General features: G+C 41.7%; 1 protein-coding gene and 1 long non-coding RNA gene across 4 annotated transcripts in view; both read right to left on the bottom strand.

Moving 5' to 3' along the window:
- Window positions 1-19,039, bottom strand: part of TPD52 (tumor protein D52) — a 109,746-nt gene that overhangs the window by 74,861 nt on the left and 15,846 nt on the right. The gene's annotated exons all lie outside the window — the stretch shown is intronic.
- On the bottom strand, window positions 62-17,972 carry LOC121038082 (uncharacterized). Its single transcript, XR_005794140.1, has 4 exons — window positions 17,476-17,972; window positions 1,716-1,770; window positions 814-916; window positions 62-487 (listed from the first exon to the last, which is right to left on the bottom strand). It is a non-coding gene; the product is annotated as an uncharacterized LOC121038082 (long non-coding RNA).

Here is a 19,039-nt window from a genome sequence, read left to right as displayed (position 1 = left end):
ATATGTTAAAATTTAAATTATATTAAAATTATATTAAAAGTTATATATCCACTAAATTTATATGTAATTCACATACAAGCATTACAAAATCTGTTAAGAAACTGACATGAACAAATTCTGTGCACTATCAACAGAATGCCAACCAAACAGAAATGTCAACATTGGAATTTTTTGGCTAAGATATATCTAAGCACTCATAGCTTTTCTTTGCTCTTGTATTCTATGTTCATGTTTTTGATGGTGTTGCTTTATTTTTCCCTAAGGAACCACAATTTATATTCTATTGTTTACACTGCTGATTTCACCTTGGGTGGGAAATGGCAGCAATTCCCCCATAGCTCTCAAACCCCAATTTCTAAATGTTTACCTGTGATAAGAGGATGGTGGGCTCACAAATATTCTCAAGAGGGAAAATGATTCAGCTTTAAAGGCAAATAGCTGAGGAGCTCACACCTGACTGGCTCAAATCTGGGTGAGGAGTCAAGAGCTAAGAGGAAGAAGAGGCAGGACTGAATATGGGGCTGTACAAGTTTGGCAAAGACACAATGAGAAAAGAACTGACAAAAAGAAAAGCACAGAAAGTCTGTATTACAGGCTCATGAAACCACTTTTAAAAATTTCTAACTCACTTTGTGATGCTTAGTTGCAAACAAAAGCCAAATCATGTCATTGCATTACAAAGGCTTTCATTTACTCCTTACTGTGGCACAGAAGACCCTCAGCCCCCTAGTTCCCTCTGGCTTCCGCGTATCAATCCCATCACTTTTCACATGCGAATCATCTTGGTTGGTGAGCAGTTTTCCAAAGAGTTACTAACCTTCAGGACATTGTACATGCTGTTCCTTTCAGAGCACTCTTCTTTCCTACAGCAAGGATTTTTAGTTACCCTGTTGGCTTGAGATGGACAATATGAAGTCTAGAAATCACAAGCAAGATACTAGAAAAAATTCGCAAATTTATAGCTTGAAGTAATATTCTGTGATATGAGTTAAACATTAAAATGCAGAGCAACCACATGGACTATTCAGAGATGCCTAATTGAGGCTAGCTGAATCTTGCCTGCCTCAACATAGAGTTCGTACCTTAATCCAATCCACTGGGAATATTTTCTTCCCAACAAGAGTCTTCAATTCACTACCACATCAATTAAAGGATAGGAAACAAATATCTGATTCTGTGGTTCTGTTAACCAAAAAAAGAATCATTTTAACATGTCTAAACTGTTTTCACATTCAAAATTTCAACCTAAGAGCTAAAATTATATATGTGTATGTGTGTATACATACATATATATATATATATATATATATATATATATATATATTTTTTTTTTTTTTTTTTTTTTTTTTTTTAAAGAAAGAGACCAGGGTGCCTTGCTCAGTCAGTAGAATATGTGACTCTTGATCTCAGGGTCATGAGTTCAAGACTCACACTGGGCCTACAGTCTACCTTGAAAGAAAAGAAAAGAAAAGAAAAAAGAAAAGAAAAGAAAAGAAAAGAAAAGAGAAGAGAAGAGAAGAGAAGAGAAGAGAAGAGAAAAGGAAAGAAAAGGAAAGAAAAGGAAAGAAAAGAAAAGAAAAGAAAAGAAAAGAAAAGAAAAGAAAGAAAGTTTTTAAGAGCTTTCAAAGAAAGAGAGAAAGAAACAGAGAGAGGGGGGGATGAAAGAAACAATTACTTTTCCCAAAAGTTCCCCCAGAGTTTTCCCAAGTACTTACTGTTCTTTTCCTTCCCCCTCACATACAGAGTATCTTCTGGAAATTGTTAAAGGTGCTGAGAAAAAAAGAGTGGTATTTTCAAGAGTCAGTGACTGAATGGTATTTAAAGCCACAGTCCTGGGAAAGATCACCTACAGAGAAAGTGTAAACAGAATGGAGAGGAAGGCCATGAAGAAAGATTAGTGTTGAAACAATGAGTAAGACTCAGCAGACTCACTGAGATATCCAACCAAAATGGCTCTCCTACCAGAAAGGAAACAGTTGACTGACCAACCCAATGAGTCCATTCTAGTTGACTGTTATGTTTCTCTTTGGTATTACTAAATTATTACTTAGATAGGGGCCCATGGGTGGCTGTCTGTCAAGCATCCTACTCCGGATTTCAGCTCAGGTCATGATCTCACGGTCAGTGAGTTCGAGCATCACATCAGGCTCTGCACTGAGAGGGCGGACCCTGCTTGGGATTCATTCTCTCTCTCTCTCTCTCTCTCTCTCTCTCTCTCTCTCTCTCTCTCCTTCTCTCTGTTCCTCCCCCGTTTGAGTTCTCGCTCTCTCAAAATAAATAAATAAACTTAAAAAGAATAAAATAAAGTGAAAATAAATTATTATTCTGATAAATCTGCTTTGTTACTCACAGTATACATATATCACAGCACAACCCCTAGCACAATATACACCCTAAAATACTAACTTGTACACTAAGAAAGACAGACTCCCTTTTAAAATGTCTGCAAGTCACGAGGTGCATGGTACATGTTCCATAATTGGTTCCTGAAATAATCAATGCTGACCACTACTATTGTGAAGATTCAGGTTTCTAGGGGCAAGTGATCTGAAAACCTACCTCCACACTGACCTAATACGATGGCCAATCCCAGTGCTTCTGGGATTGACAATATACCATGTTGAGGATGGGAGCGGTACCAAGAGGGAAGGGGAGTTAATGAAGACTGAAAGGTTTTATGGATAGGATTTGAAAGTAGATATTCTTTTGCTGTTCTCCGCCACCTCCTACTGATTCAGAGAAACAAACACAGGTCTCCTGCTTCAATAACATAGGGAACAGTGCCGATAAGGAGATACCAGTGCCACGTGAGGAAGTCCCATAGCAATGGAACACACGATGGGCTGGAAGAAAAGAAGGGGCAAAAAAAACATAACGTGGCAATTAGTTACCCTGAGTCACTAGTGCCCAGGGGCCCCCTGCCACTTTTGAGTTACTTCATGGTTTTCAGATTCTAGCAATTCAACTGGCCATATGCCCTTTGATGCTCATGGAAAAAAGAAGATTCATTCATTCATAAAGGAACATTCAAATCTTAGCTGTAGCACCTACTAGCCACGTGACTTTGGACAGATCACCTGATATCTCTGATCCTTTTTTTCTATATTTGTAAAACTGAGAGGACCACACACTTCCCTTATATAGGTGCTACTAGACATAAATAAGACATTTAAAAGCACCAGTCCCTGATGCTCAATGTTTGTCTCCTACACTTTTCTCCCATAAACTATAGGTCCCTCTTCCTGAATCACTCCAGATGTTATCTTAGGGTATGGCACACTCTGGCCAACAAAGACTTTACATCCTTGGTCTGACCCCAAGAGGTTCCAGGGATGGCTGCGAGGAGCACTCTGGCCAGCCACGGGCAATCCATGGATAACTGCCTTGTGGACACCAACTTCCCTCAAATTCAAAATGGAAGCCGAGTTTTACTTCTTCCCTCCAAAACCATATATTCTTTCCTCTATTCATCTGTGTTCATCCTCACTTCTTATTAATAGTACCATCACCTTCTCCAGTCTCCAGGCTTAAAACTTCCATACTTTTTATTTCTTTGTACCATCTACCAATTCAACAGAATCCTTCCTTCAGTCTCCTTTGGGCTCATTTCTTCCTTCCATCCCTCATACCACACCTAGCCCTAGTCCCTTCACCTCCTCAACTGTAAATGAATTACCTGTAGAAACTGTCTCAATGTTCCCACCTGGAGTCCAAGAACTTGACGATATCAATGATGTTTATAAAAGGAAATGAACCCATATTGTTGGTACATCTGGGGGAATGCAGCCAATGAGGAGAAGGACAGCTAAAACACAGCAAAGAAGGACAACAGGATTAGTTTTCTTTTTTGAGGACTTAAGTTTCTGTTGCCTTGTGTCAGCATAAGAAGAAGATGAAGACACGGGTCTAGAAGCTACGGTTGGAATGTAGATTGGGGAAGTCATCCAAATACAAAAAGTAACAAATAAAAACTCTTTCCCTATACACAGTACTCCATGCAGTTGATGACACGGTAGACACATATGGACCCTCATCCATGGTCACATTTATTTCAGGAATAGTAATAGTGGCTGCTAACTGTATACTTACTATATGCCAGGCACTGTGTTAGGTGACGTACATGTATTCTCTCCCTTGGCCCTTACCACAACCCATTAAAGGCTTCCACCTCTCTGTCTCTCTTGATCCCACAGAGAGTTGTCACGAAGACACTCAGATCCATGCCGGGGTTCACATAGCCAGGAACCTAGGCCTCCTTCCAACAAGCATTTGAGTCAGCCATCTTGGAAGTGGATCCTTTGGTCCAATCAGCCTTCAAATGACTACAGCCCCAATCCTCAACTTGACTGCATCTCACGCATCTCATAAGAGACCCAGGTCAGGCCACCCAGATAAGCTGCTCCAAGACTCCTGATTTATTCTTTTTTTTTTCCTTCCAAGATTTTATTTAAATTCAAGTTAGTTAATACATAGTGTAGTATTGGTTTCAGGAGTAGAATTCAGTGATTCAGCACTTACATGTAACACCCAGTGCTCATCCCAACAAGTGCCCTCCTTAATGCCCATCACTGATTTAGCCCATCCCCCCACTGACCTCCCCTCCAGCAGCCCTCAGTTTGTTCTCTATAATTAAGAGTCTCTTATGGTTTTCCTCCCTCTCTATTCCACAAGGGACAGAGAGAGAGAGAGAGAGAGAGAGAAGCAGGGCTCACCCAAACCAGAACTTGAGCTCACCCAAAGTGGGGCTCATGCTCATCCAAAGAGGGACGCTAGCTCACTTGATGTGGGACTCGAACTCACAAACTGTGAGATCGTGACCTGAGCCAACATCATATTCTTAACAACTGAGCGACCCAGGTGCCCCTGACTTATTTTTGACATGCTAAACATTTGTTATTTTTAGCTAGGCAACGTACAGCTGCCCAGTCCAGAAACCAAAGACACAGGAAACCTGAAGGTTCTCAACATGAAGAAGCTGGAGAAGAACTGGGATGCCTGCAGAGTCAATGAATTCCCCTTCTGCAGATGTAGACAAGTGTAGGCAGAAGAACGATCAGAGATATTACAGCAGGGATGTATGTAACTTCAAGTTACTTCCAAACACAATATCCAACAAATTTAATCATTCTAAAGTTCTCCCCAGTGTAAATACATACGTTGTTCTAAAAATAAAGCCAGAATAGAATAGTTGATAAACTGACTAAAATGTATCCAAAGGCTCCTCATTAGAACTTTGGAAATAATTCAATATTCTGACAGAGAAAAAGTAGTCACACAGGAAGTTTTCCTGAACTTTCTCATTTCCACCTCCCACTCTCCCAGACAGGTGGTTCACCTTCCCAGCCAATATCCAACAAATGTTTATCTCAATGAACTGCTCTCCTTTAGTCTTCTCATCCTACCTGCCCCCAGGAAGCGTTCTAGTACAGCTCAGATGAAGAGAAAGCCTGAATATAACCTATTTGTTCCCCTGACTGAGAACCTAACTCCTAGGGCACTGACTTTTCAACATTTCTAATGTTTACATCACACACACACACACACACACACACACACACACACACACACTTCACAATTAAAACTGAATTTTCAGGGGCACCTGGGTGGCTCAGTCGGTTAAGCCTCCAGCTTTGGCTCAGGTCATGATCTCCCGGTTTGTGAGTTCGAGCCTCACATCCAGCTCTCTGTTCTCAGCACAGAGCCTGCTTCGAATCCTCTGTCCCTCTCTCTCTGCCCCTCCACCACTAGTTCTCTCTCTCTCTCTCTCTCTCTCTCTCTGGATAAATAAACTTTAAAAAAACTGAATTTTCAGGAAACAATGATCACCATTACAGTAAGCACAGCATTTAAAAAAATTTTTTTAACGTTTATTTATTATTGAGAGACAGAGATGAGCAGGGGAGGGGTAGAGAGAGAGGGAGACACAGATTCTGAAGCAGGTTCCAGGCTCTGAGCTGTCAGCACAGAGCCCGACGCAGGGCTTGAACTCACGGACCGTGAGATCATGACCTGAGCAGAAGTCGGATGCTTAACCGACTGAGCCACCCAGGCACCCCGTAAGCACAGCATTTTAGTATTGTTCTGTTCTACTTCGTTTCTTTAAACAGCAGATGGTTAGCATCCACAACCCAATAATGGGTGCCACCATATAGTTTGAAAATATATCCTAAGACATACTCCTGAACACTTGGCAACTCCTGAAATCCTCCTAGTTAGAGGTTAAGTAAAAACAAAAACGAACAAAAATAATAATAAATTCCCCTCAACTTTGCGTAAATACTTAATTCCACTCCCTCACATCCATAAAACACACATTACTGGCTTGGGCTTCCACCTAATTGAGGATGACCTTGGGTGGTTTCTGTTCACATGTAGATAATCACCCAGGCCCTAAAATTCTTCCAGTCCAACAGCTAGTCACTGGAAAATCTATAAACAACCTTCACTAAAATTCCCTTCTCATTTGTACCAAGTCTGGCTCCAAGGCAAATTTTCAACCTTGTCAAATCTTTCAAAAGGAAGTAAGAAGGCAACAAAATAAAACATCAGCAAAAAAATCCCCATTTGCTTGGATGGAGACCTTCAACACGTTTTTTTATACTTCCACAAAATGGACCACTGGTTGCAGTTAAAAAGAGTAAAATCAATCTACAGAGACAGAAAGTAGATTAGTGGTGGCCCCGGGGGTGGGAATGCAAAGTGTGTCTGCAAAGAGGCTAATGGAAATGTTCTAAAACTGGACTGTGCTGATGGTTTCACAACTCTGTAAGTTTACTAAAAATTCAATCGTACACTTTAAACAAGTGAATTTCAAGGTACATTATATGGCAATTATTTATTGCAAATTATACCGCAATAAAGCTGTTTAAAAAAAAAAAAGATGTATCCATTTGTGTTAGATGAGGGAAAACATCCAGGAAGATACGTATTAGGTGCGTGTATGACATGTTCCCATTTGGATTTTTAAATGGTTCTGCACATTACCTACATGGACATTTCTTAAAGGACATCCAAGGAGCTTGATTACAACAAATGTCTCTGGGTAATGAGTCAAGGGGGAAGAGATGTGATTTTAGCTGTGTACCCCTTTGTACTGTCTGAATTCTTTTTGCCTTGAGCATGTATTATTTTTCATAAATACAAAAATAAGTTGGTTAGGAGTCCTCAGAAGCAGGACTCTCACCGTAGTTAATTACACTGCTATTTAACACTGTCTTTTGAGGAAGGGGCTAGCCCACTCCTTCAGAATTTAAATATTTCTCAGAAGACTATAAAAAGGTGACTGTCTTGGACAATACAATACCAAAAGTGACAGAAACCTTACTCTGAAATCTTACTGCATAAAACCCAACAGGAAGAGAATTTGAATGCCCTCTGAGGAGCAAAATGTGGTTTTTCAAGATTTGGTAGTCAGCTTCTGCAAGTGCTAGAACAAAATAGAGGGGCGCCTGGGTGGCGCAGTAGGTTGAGCGTCCGACTTCAGCCAGGTCACGATCTCACGATCTCACGGTCCGTGAGTTCGAGCCCCGCGTCAGGCTCTGGGCTGAGGGCTCGGAGCCTGGAGCCTGTTTCCGATTCTGTGTCTCCCTCTCTCTCTGCCCCTCCCCCGTTCATGCTCTGTCTCTGTCTGTCCCATAAATAAATAAAAACGTTGAAAAAAAAAATTTAGAACAAAATAGAGTGGTTTATGTTGTGCAATTATACATCTGACAAGGCATTCAATACATTCTGTACAAAGATAAGACTATATGCATCTAGAAAACTGAAAATATACTCCTCCACAAAATTTATTAAAAATAAAAAGAACACAAGTGAAAAAAACTAAAAATGAGCCCAAAAGGTCTCTGAATACCATACTCCCAAAGTCTGTAACCAGATCTATGTTAGCTGCCCAGACCCAGGCCTGGATTCTGCGTTCTTGCCTCACCTCATTTCTCGGCTTTTGTTAGTCCGATTACCTGATCGGGCATTCTACCTTGCTACTCAAGGTCACAGACACTCTGACAATTAAGAATTTGCGGCTCCCTGAATCCCCCTCTCCCCAACTTTCCCAAAATGCAGCCACCCTCTGACCTTAAGCCCACTCTGTCATCACAGGGTTTCCTGATTTAGAAGGCCAAGGTAACCAGAATGTGGACCACAAAACACCAGCATTCCCAACTTCACGCGGAAGACATATCTAGGCCGCACCCAAGATTATTTGTGGCTCTTCCCACCCAGATCCTTACTTGTTTGTGGGGCGTCTTCTTCTTCCCTCCAGAGCTCACAAACTGCCAGCACTGCCAGATCTTGACACAAATCCCCCCAACTACCAACCAACCCCTCCCTGCAGGGCTCACCCCCTGGTTTCACCCCCACCACGGAAGCCCCTATTTCTACTCTCATCTCACTGTGCTACTAGGATGATTTCAACTACATCGTTCATTCAGTCACCTGTAAGTAAGTGGGGAACAAATGCACGGTATGTCCTGGACCCTGGGGGGGTGGGGGTGGGGTGGGGGGAAATGACAGGATTTTCGTAGATAACATTGAGGGGACAGGGTTTTGCTTTTTTAACCAAGATAGCTTTACTGACACCTAATTCACACACGATAAAAACCACGCTTTTTAACATTTTTGCATATTCACAATTGTGAAACCGTCATTACAATCTAATTTTAGAACTTCTCATTACCCCTGAAAGAATACCCACTAGCATCTAGAGTAGTGTTTTTGTGAAAAAAATAAAACAATTTGTCAAAGTTCCAGACTTGCCAACTCTTAGAACATTTAAAATTATAAAGCGCTCATGATGTCCAAAGACTGTACAGTATGTGATCAAGATTAATATAGTTAATAATTACCCACTGTTGGACCTATGCAGTTTAAAGGACAGAGGTAAAGTTTTCCCTTGGGGAAAAAAATTCAGCACAACTATTAAAATAACAAGCAGCAGTAAAGAGTGGTTTGTGTTTGGATAGTGCCTCATGGCTTTTAAACGTACTCAAATACAGTGGCTTTTTTTTCTATTCTCCCAAACCTCTAGACAGGCCTACAGAGCACTTACAGGCCGGAGCCTGAAGTTCAGGGGCACATGCCTGACCCACACAGTCACCTAGGCAGGTCCCCCAGCCCAGCTCTTTGACCCTCTGTCTTTTTCCTGGACCCATGCTTTCTCCACTATTCTATCACGGGAGAAGAGCACAAACGGTTCAATGAGCAGGCTGTGTGTTACCATTAAGCAATTCCAATTTCATATCTGCCTAGGAAAAAAAAAGAAAAAAGAAAAGAAGCTATTTATGCTCTCCACACAAAAAAACAGCCCTTTGTTATATGCCAAGGCCCTGGAGATTTTGTTAGCACTGGTCCAGCTGTGACATACAGACATTGGTTCAATGGCCTATGTAAATGTCCTTTGTTTAGTGTGGAGACCGTGAGCCCTCTCTAAAGCCCAAGTCCTAGGTTCTCCCGAGGCCACCCTCAAAGTCAGTAATAGACCCTGACTGACAAGAAGTGCCTGTGCCTTGCTCAATGGTTGGGAAGATAGGTTAAAGTTAGAAATTTTTAATTAAAATGAGGTAAAAGTCTAATTACTTAACAGTTGTCTCCAGAATAACATCATTTCTTACTCACCAAGGGCTTATTATAGCCTGAACCATTGGGAACACCCGGCTCCACCTGGTTAACCAGAAAAAACAGCTCGATTTTTCCAGGAACATTAACTCTTTTTTCAGACATAAGGCAGTATTTACTGGGTTTGCTCATTAGTCACTAAGCCTTTAACGGCCTTAAAGAGATTAACGAATTCAGAAAAGTAATCTATTGTGGGTAACAATGGTGACGTCTTCCCTATGGCTACAGAAAACAACCACAGTGCAGGACACATAACACTGATGCTCAGTCAGATACACACACACACACACACACACACACACACACACACGCACAAATACAATTCCCCACAGTTACTATATATTTATATGCACTGGTCACATATGGTAACAAATTTTATACGACATAAATAAAATGGTTAGTACATTATACTCTAAGAAATTAAACATTTCTACCATCATCAATTCTTGCTCAATAATAGAAAAAAGTTGGAAGGGTCAACACTATCAAACCAACTAGTGAAGTTACTTCAAATTTAACCTTAAAATACAGTATTCATTACATGTTAGGAAGAATAAACCAATTGAGAAAGAAGTTAACAGCAGTCCATAGTATTATAAGTCCACACCACCTCATTTCAATGTGAGCAACACTCAGACCATTACCTTTAAACACAAACACCACGTCCCCTCCAAATCTGACTCTGCTACCCCGCTAGAGGTAACCTCTGAACTCTTGTGTTTGTAATTCATACCTCTGTATGCATTTTGCTTTCCACCTGGAATCATACTTATGTACAAAATATAACTCCCCTATGGAATAAGCTGTTTGATGGTTAATTCTACATGACATTAATCTCATGCAATTTACGCCATATCAACATCAACTTCACCTCCCAGGTATCATTCCTCATTGCCTCAGTTTCAGATACGGAGCCTGGAACACATTACACACCAGATCGTCTCTATGGTGATCTACAAGATGGCCTCCAAGATGGCTTCAATGATTGCTGGTAGTGTACCAGGGACAGTCTGTAGGATCAATAAAATACAGCTCTTGGGTTCTCTCTCTGTAGGATCATTTACTCTGAGGAAAACCAGGTCACTGGTAGCCTTATGAAAAGGTCCACGGAGTAAGGAATGGATACCTCCTACCAAAGACTACCCAAGTTAAGCTTTGAGGTACCTAACTCTCCAGCCAACAGCTTTACTGCAAACTCATGAGACACCCCGAGCCAGAACTATGTAGCTAGCAAGTCTCAGACTTCTGATCTTCAGAAACTGTGTAAGGTAATAAATGTTTGGGTTTTTTTTTTAATGTTTATTTATTTATTGAGAGAGAGAGAATATGCATGTGCACACATGCGTGGGGGGGGGGCAGAGAGAGAGGGAGAGAGAGAATCCTAAGCAGGCTCTGCCCTGTCAGCACAGAGCCCGATGCAGGGCTCAAGCCCATGAACCGTGAGATCATGACCTGAGCCAAAATCCAGAGTCAGACACTCAACCAACTGAGCCACCCAGGTGCCCCAATGTTTGGTTTTTTCAAGTTGCCATGTTTTAGGATAACATATGAGGCAACAAAAAAATTCACATGAATTTGCTACCATACGTAAGGCAATCTCTATACCACTTTTATCTGGAATTTTCTTTCCTGGGCTCACCTATCAAAATTCCCAAGGCTGAGATTCGGTGGAGTTTATCTTTTATGAAAATGCTTTAGATTCTCCCTTCAACAGAATTACCTACTCTTTTCCCTTAATTCTAATTGTGTGAGTCACTTTCACAGTGAAATGAGTCTGTCTTACGTAGCAGTGAAGGTTCACAGACCTGCATCCCACACAAACCATTAGCTCTCCAAAGCACAGATCAGGTCTCGATCGTCTCTTCAGCAGTCTGGCCTATTCAAATTAAGGATCCTCAGCCATCCCACACCTGCATACAGAAAAAACTAGGAAGTGATGCTATTACCAGACATTAGTTAGGGTTAGGCTGATCCTGAGTAATAAAGACCTGATTAAGTAGGGAGAGGCCCGCTGTAGTCAGAGACCACATTTGGAAAATGGGGAGAACTGGAAAAAGAGAAACAGACAGAGACTGGTCCTGGGCTGAACTCAATTCTTCCTTCCTTTCCCTACCTCTACATTTCCCTGGTAACCCCAGCAGAAGAGAGTGGGGAAGGAGACATAATGCATAGAAACACTGTGTTCACACATTCACAGAGGAAGTAAGTGCAGCAGGTGGTTGAGGAATCAGTAGAATAACACCCTCCAAAGTCAGGTGCAATGGCTTCCAGCAGCTGATGGTAGGGGTCACAGAGCATGAACCTGGCAATCAGACCGATCCAGGTTTGCATCTTGATTCCACATTCAGGAACCATAAGACCAAAGAAGAAAAGCATCCACTTCTTGGACACTCCCATGCACTTTCTCTCACACTCATTCTCTTGCTCTCTCAAATTAATAAATAAACTTAAAAAAAAAAAGAAATTTTCATTTCTAGAACTTGCAGGTATCACAAAAACCTATACTCTGGGGTCTAAGAATATGTAAGAATTAAGAAAACCTACTAAGAATTGGGATAGTCCAATTTTCAACATGAAGCACATGTATTAAATGTTTATTAAGATTCTAGTACATTCCACCATATTAGGCACCAAAGCAGAAAACGCTTTTCCAAAAATCTTATTTATGCTCTCGTAACATTTGTGAAATATACAGATTAAAGTTTTAATGTTTCTAAGTTTTTACTGATTTTGAGAGAGTGAGAAAGAGTGGGGTAGGGGCAGAGAGAGAGAATCCCAAGCAGGCTCCTGTCAGTGCAGAGCCCCACACGAGGCTTGAATTCACGCACCGTGAGATCATGACCCGAGCCAAAATCAAGAGTCTGATTGATGTTTAATCAACTGAGCCACCCGGGCACCCCCAGATTAAATTTTTGAACCATCACAGAAGTCACAGTTTATTTTGTAGACTAATTTGTAATGTGAAATCCATGGAAAACATTCCAAAATTTCAGTTATATATGGCAAATTCTGTCATCAGCTTTAAAGAAAAAATTTCAAGGAACAGTCAGAACCAACCGGTCATGACGTTTCTTCAAATGAAAGTGACCCTTGTCAGGCAAATGTTTCCTGTAATATTTTGTCCTTCTTTCTACTATGAAGAATACCATGATAACATTACAAATAATTAGTAAATGCACGACATCTTAATTTTACCAACATACAAGGCTAGGATTCTGCAATAGGGCACCAAATTCCAGCTAAAATAATACAGTACTTTAAAAAAAATTCTGAACAGGTAAAAACGGTAGGCATTTTACAATATAGGAGATCACAAAGAAACTGATCAATACGCATCAGAACCAACACGGCTCTTCAAGCTGAGGTTAAATGACCTGCTCCCACCCCTCTTCCTGAAGGGCCTGCAGTGTCTCTGTCACACAGCTGAGACCAGCACCAGCTTCTCCATAGTAACTGCAGCAAGCCCTTTAGCACTAGAAAAAGCATCAGATGCCTCCTCTTATATTAGATATTTATGAATTTTCAGGACAGGGGTCTCCCTGGGGGTAAGTTCATGGGATGCACACACCGCTCAGAGCCCACCCCTCTTTCTTTAAAATACCTTTTCTCTTAGATTCACTGAAATAAACCCTGGAGGTTGTTGGACTGCCTTTATCATGGCGTTCAGTGCCCATTTCAACCAAACCCAAGGGTTTTCCATTTTTTTAGGTCATCCCAATCCCTTCAACACCTCACCCAATTAAGTTGTAACAGGAAAAACAAAACAAAACAAAAGACTAATAAAGCACTGTATCTATTTAAAACCTAGTAAGCCCCTTAAATCTTAGATGTCTGGAAAGAATTAACACCGTAATGGGTTACTCTGTGGGTTATTTCTTAATTTGTTTCCACACACCACATGAGGTTCAAAATGCACAAGTGTCTCAGGTTCTGCTGAGGTACTCTTAGAGGAGAAGGATCACTCTACACCTGGGGAGCCCTGCTGTTAAAATCCGCGCATATTTTGTCATCATTGATAGGGTGTTTTCACATCCCAAAGAAGAAAAGCACAAAAGTAGGTAAGAGACATTCAGGTATCCTTACCATAGAAAGGGTTCCTTGGCTTTAAAAGGAGATGTTCCCAAGAAGCTCCAAGATATGACAGCAGCTTTGTCTAAGCACAGCTTGTAGGCAGAGTGACCAACGTCAGATTTTGATGGCAAGGGACCTTTGAGCACACATGCAGCTGTCACCTTAAAAGTCTGAGCACATTTTTGTGGGAAAGCAGTCTGCATGCTATAGAAGCAGCAGGACTATCAGGGAGCCGCTGAAATGCAAGAACCCCTTCCTCTTCTTTTTATCTAGAACCTGGCTCAATGCCTGGCACACAGCATTTTTTGTGAGTGCTCCAACAGTGGGAATGGGTGACTGTAAGAATCCTAAGAATTTTTCTCCTTCCGGAAAACTGCACATTACAGGACCACCCCCATGTCCAGTGATCACTACTGAGAGCACATTACCAGCATGACAAACTAGGAAAACCTAATACAGAACCACATTTTTTTACTCAAGGAATGGCAGGTTCCTCTACATACTAGGACAACTCCAGACTAAATCAACATTTTCACTTGCCTGAGGCAGAGGAGGAAAAAAAAAATGTTTTCTTGAAACTGAACTTAAAAGTAATGTCCTTTACCCTGAGATAATGTTGTTCATGATTTGGGAAGGTGTAGGGGGTGTTAAAAACCTCACACTTATGGGGCACCTGGATGGCTCAGTGGGTTGGGTGTCCAACTCTTGATTTAGGGTCAGGTCATGACCTCACAATTTGTGAGATCGAGCCCTGCATCAGGCTCTGCTAGGGATTCTCTCTCCTTCCCTCTCTGCCCCTCCCCTGCTTATGCTCGCTCTCTCTCTCTCTCTCTCTCTCTCTCTCAAAATGGGTAAATAAACATTTAAAAAGAAATCCCACACTTATAAAAGATGGTGGCTTTATGTTGGTTGATTTTAATGACTTGGCAAAACAAGGAATTAGCAACCCAGCTCCCCACCCCTAATTTCACCCATCCACGAAGTCAAATATATTAGCAGTGGTAGCGCTGGACTGTAACTCCCACTGACCCAGCCACAACTTACCTAGGACTGCAGCCCCACCTAGTACGTGCCAGACTCACCTAACACATGTCACCGCCAAGGGCAGAACAGAAAAAGAGGCCTAACTGGTTTCGAAGGTGGAGGACACAAGAAATGCTACATCTGGCTATCAATACATAGTCTAACATGAAGGAAGAACATCCAGATTGGAGAAGTCTAACAATGACTTCACATAAAAAGATACATTTGGACCTATACCCACTAGAAATTTTCTGTAAGTGAGCCATGGTTACTGAAGGCAATTCTTATCCATCAAGTGTACTGAGAACGGAAAAAATAGTTGACTATCAGTTTTAGGAAGTCTACAAAAAATGAAAAAAGACTGGCCAGCAGCCCAAAGCCCCTTTCAGGCTGAACTTCCTATCAGCACATTTTTATAATTTTCCTAGCAACTCTGGTTTAGCCCCAGCTTAGAAAGATAATAAAACAAATTACCCAGAACTAGGTGTTAATGCAGTGAGTATTATAAAGAGTCAGGGTGACATTACCAATTAGAACAAAAATAAAATAAAATATACTCAGCAATTTCACTTCTCCATGTTACCCTAGGCAAACATGCTTTGCATAAAGGAGGAATAAACAAAGATGTTCGGTGCGGCATTTATTTATGATAGTTTAAAAAAATACTCAAAATCAAAACACCCATTAATAGAAGTTAAATTAAGGCATATTTTATATACTCTGGGGACACTATGCAGCAGTTAAAAAGAAGGAAATCTGGGCACCTGGGTGGCTCAGTCAGTTAGGTGTCTGACCTCACCTCAGGTCATGATATCATGGTTCATGGGTTTGAGCCCCGCGCTGGGCTCTATGCTGTCAGCACAAAGCCTGCTTCAGATCCCGTTCCCTCTCTCTGTCCCTCCCCCGTGCCTGTTCTCTCTCAAAAAGAAACATTAAAAAATAAATAAAACAAAGTAAATAAAATAAATTTTAATATAAAAATAGAGAAAAATTAAAAATTAAAGAAAAATTAAATTAAAAAAAATTTTTTTTAAATAAACAGAATGAAGTTATCACTATGTGGCAGCACAGCAAGCTCTCCACAACACAGAGCTGAGGAAAACGATAGAAGCACATACAGTGTGATAGTATTTGCCTTTTTAAAAGGCACACATATGCAAAAATCAGTGCTACAACTGTTGCCAACCTGTGGTCCCTGAACTAGCAGCATCCACGTCACCTGGGAACTTGCTAAAAATGCAAATTCGCAGGCCCCATCCGGGGCCCACTGAATCAGCAATCTGAGTCTAGCAGGATGTGTTTGAACAAGCCCTCAGATGCCAAACAAGAAGCTTGAGAACTGCTAGTCCCCACAGGTCTATACACAGGTTCCTGAGAAAAGAGCAGGCCTCTCACCAACTGAGGTCCAAGCAAGTACCTTTATCTATAGTTTTTTGCCCCCCACCTTACCTTTTTTTTTTTTTTTAACAAGGAGAGTGTATTCATGCATTGCTCCCATAAATTAAGAGTAACTTCTGTTTTAGGTACTACCGGTGCCTCGAGGGGATTGGAGAAATGGTTAACCATGCAATCATGGTGGAGGGAAACCTGGTGGAATAGGAGGACGGCGGTTCCCCATGAGCTACTGAAATGCCGGAGGTCACAACAATCATGAAAAACGGGCCAACTAGGAATTTGAACCCTCAACAGAGTTCAGCTGATCTCACCAGTGTCTCCCACAGTATGTGCACGACAGTCTACTCTAGGAGGAAGCACAGCGAGCTACCCGTGAATATGAAAAGAATAAGGCAGACGCCATTTTGGAAAAGCCACAATTTTACAAAGTCTTCTGTTGCCCTGTTTTGTTGACTCCTTAGCACTACACGCTGTCAGGCCCAGCCCCCACTGGGGGCCTCCCCTCTCCTCCGTCTGAAGATGAGGGGCCAGCTTCGTCTTTGCATTTGCTGTGGCTGTTTCCCTGGCCAGCAGGGAAAAGGCAACAAGAAAGAGGGCTTTGAAATTAAATAACAAATGTTAGCGAGAAAACCTAGCCACCATCTTTCTAAGCCTTGACATCCCCCTTCCAGGTTGTAGGGCCTGGAAGTGCATACACTCACACGCACCCAGGCACACAAACACACACACACCCCTGTACTTAATTTCTTATTAACTTCACAGAAGTACAATCCACCGTTACTGTCAATATTTAGGAAGATAAACACACAGGTGTAGTCCGGAATCCGCATTAAAATAAGGTTATGGAGGGGGGCCTGGGTGGCTCAGTCGGTTGAGCGTCCGAGTTCAGCTCAGGTCGTGATCTCATGGTTTGTGGGTTCAAGCCCCACATCGGGCTTTGTGCTGACAACTCAAAGCCTGGAGCCTGCCTTGGATTCTGTGTCTCCCTCTCTCTCTGCTCCTCCCCAGATCATGCTCTGTCTCTCGCTCCTTCAAAAATAAATAAACATTAAAAATTTAAAAAAATTAAATAAATATAATAAGGTTATGGAAACCTGTAATATAAAAAGAGGATTAGCTATAATTAATTATCAGCTGAGAGATGGCAATAAGAGATAACCTTCTAATCTCCCTATTATTGCTACAAGTCATGTTCCCAACTAGGAAGAAAAATAACTGGTATTTTATAAGGAATTATGAATTTTCCACTTCTAAATTTTTTAAGCAAGAATATCGCTGATTTGGTTATCAAAAACGCACAGTATCACCCTTGACACATACATACCCTACAACAGCTTAAAAAGCCAACATCTAAAACAGCCCAGATATTCTTACCTTAACTTGGCGATAAAAGATCAAGTTGAAGTTTCACTGCCTATAACAAGTACTCTTCAAGTTTCACTGAAGAGAAAAAGTGGAATGAGAGCACATTCTCACTCCTGGACTTTGGAAACATCAGTTCCTTCGGTTTCAAGCTTTATTCTCTTGGATATTGTGAGGTCATCACACCCACTTGTTCTCCGACACAAGCCCATGCTCAAAAGGACTGCAGACCTACAAAGAAACAGCTCTGTGCCATTCAATTATCTGGGCCATGCTTCTCCATGGTACAGAGAAAAGTAATCTCTTTTTAACCTTAAAGCAGGCACAGTTTTCCTTCTCATCTCCCACCATTCAGCCAATTTTTGTCTTCCTTTAACAAGGTCAGATTTTTAGCTATACCCATTTAAGAAGCTTGGGTTCTTTAGAGAAAATGAAGCAAAAAGTTATAGCCTCATATAATAGAAACATCCAATTAAAAAAATTTTTTTTTAATGTTTATTTATTTCTGAGCGAGAGAGAGACCGACAGAGTGAGAGCTGGGGAGGGGCAGAGAGAGAGGGAAACACAGAATCCGAAGCAGGCTCCATGCTCTGAGCTGTCGGCACAGAGCCTGATGAGGGGCTTGAACCCACAAACTGTGAGATCATGACCAGAGCTGAGGTCAGACATTTAACCAACTGGGCCACCCAGGTACCCCGAAACATCCAATTTTTAAAAAAAGAAAAGATTTAACACTACCTCAAGAGTCATAAAGAAAACTAAGTTTACCTCTAAAGAGAACAGACTTAAAACTTGAGGCAAAAAAAACAGAACAACACAGCACAAGGTATAAGATATATTAAGAGATCGTTTTGTATTATGTCCACTGTAGTAGATCTCTTCCTAAATGAGTTAGGAAGCAAGTTAAGTTAAAAGCAAGACAGGAGAGGGGCGCCTGGGTGGCTCGGTCGGTTAAGCGTCCGACTTCGGCTCAGGTCACGATCTCCCGGTCCGTGAGTTCGAGCCCCGTGTCGGGCTCTGTGCTGACAGCTCAGAGCCTGGAGCCTGTTTCGGATTCTGTGTCTCCCTCTCTCTCTGCCCCTCCCCTGTTCGTGCTCTGTCTCTCTCTGTCTCAAAAATAAACGTTAAAAAAAAAATTTAAAAAAAAAAGCAAGACAGAAGACAATTGCCTTTATGACAACGTTTGTCAGAGAAGGCCTAAGCATCTCCTGATCAGCAGCTTTCAATAAACACAAGAGCCCTACACCTCTGTTACTTCGATAACAGAATGCTGTGTCCCTGGGAAGCCTCTACCTTCCTGGGGCACATTCTAGAACAGACATTTCCGAATGCTCAGGAATCTGCCTCTACCTGCCCCCCCACGGCCGCCCACCTCAGGACCAGGTCAATCCTGAACATCTTTTTCCTTCCCCTCTCCTCCGTCTGAAGATGAGGGGCCAGCTTCATCGTCAGGAAGGCCGGAAGAGCAGGTCAGCCTGCAACAGTGACTAACAGAGTCACATGGGCGGAAGTGAAGTCCACCTGGGCCGGCCTGAGGCGACCTCAAGTATCTGCAGCACAGAGTCGAGGCACGAAA

Source organism: Herpailurus yagouaroundi, unplaced genomic scaffold (genome assembly GCF_014898765.1).
Source record: "Herpailurus yagouaroundi ecotype Mexico unplaced genomic scaffold, PumYag 165, whole genome shotgun sequence".
In the NCBI taxonomy this organism is placed as follows: Eukaryota; Metazoa; Chordata; class Mammalia; order Carnivora; family Felidae; genus Herpailurus; species Herpailurus yagouaroundi.
This window is presented reverse-complemented; position numbering and strand designations above follow the sequence as displayed.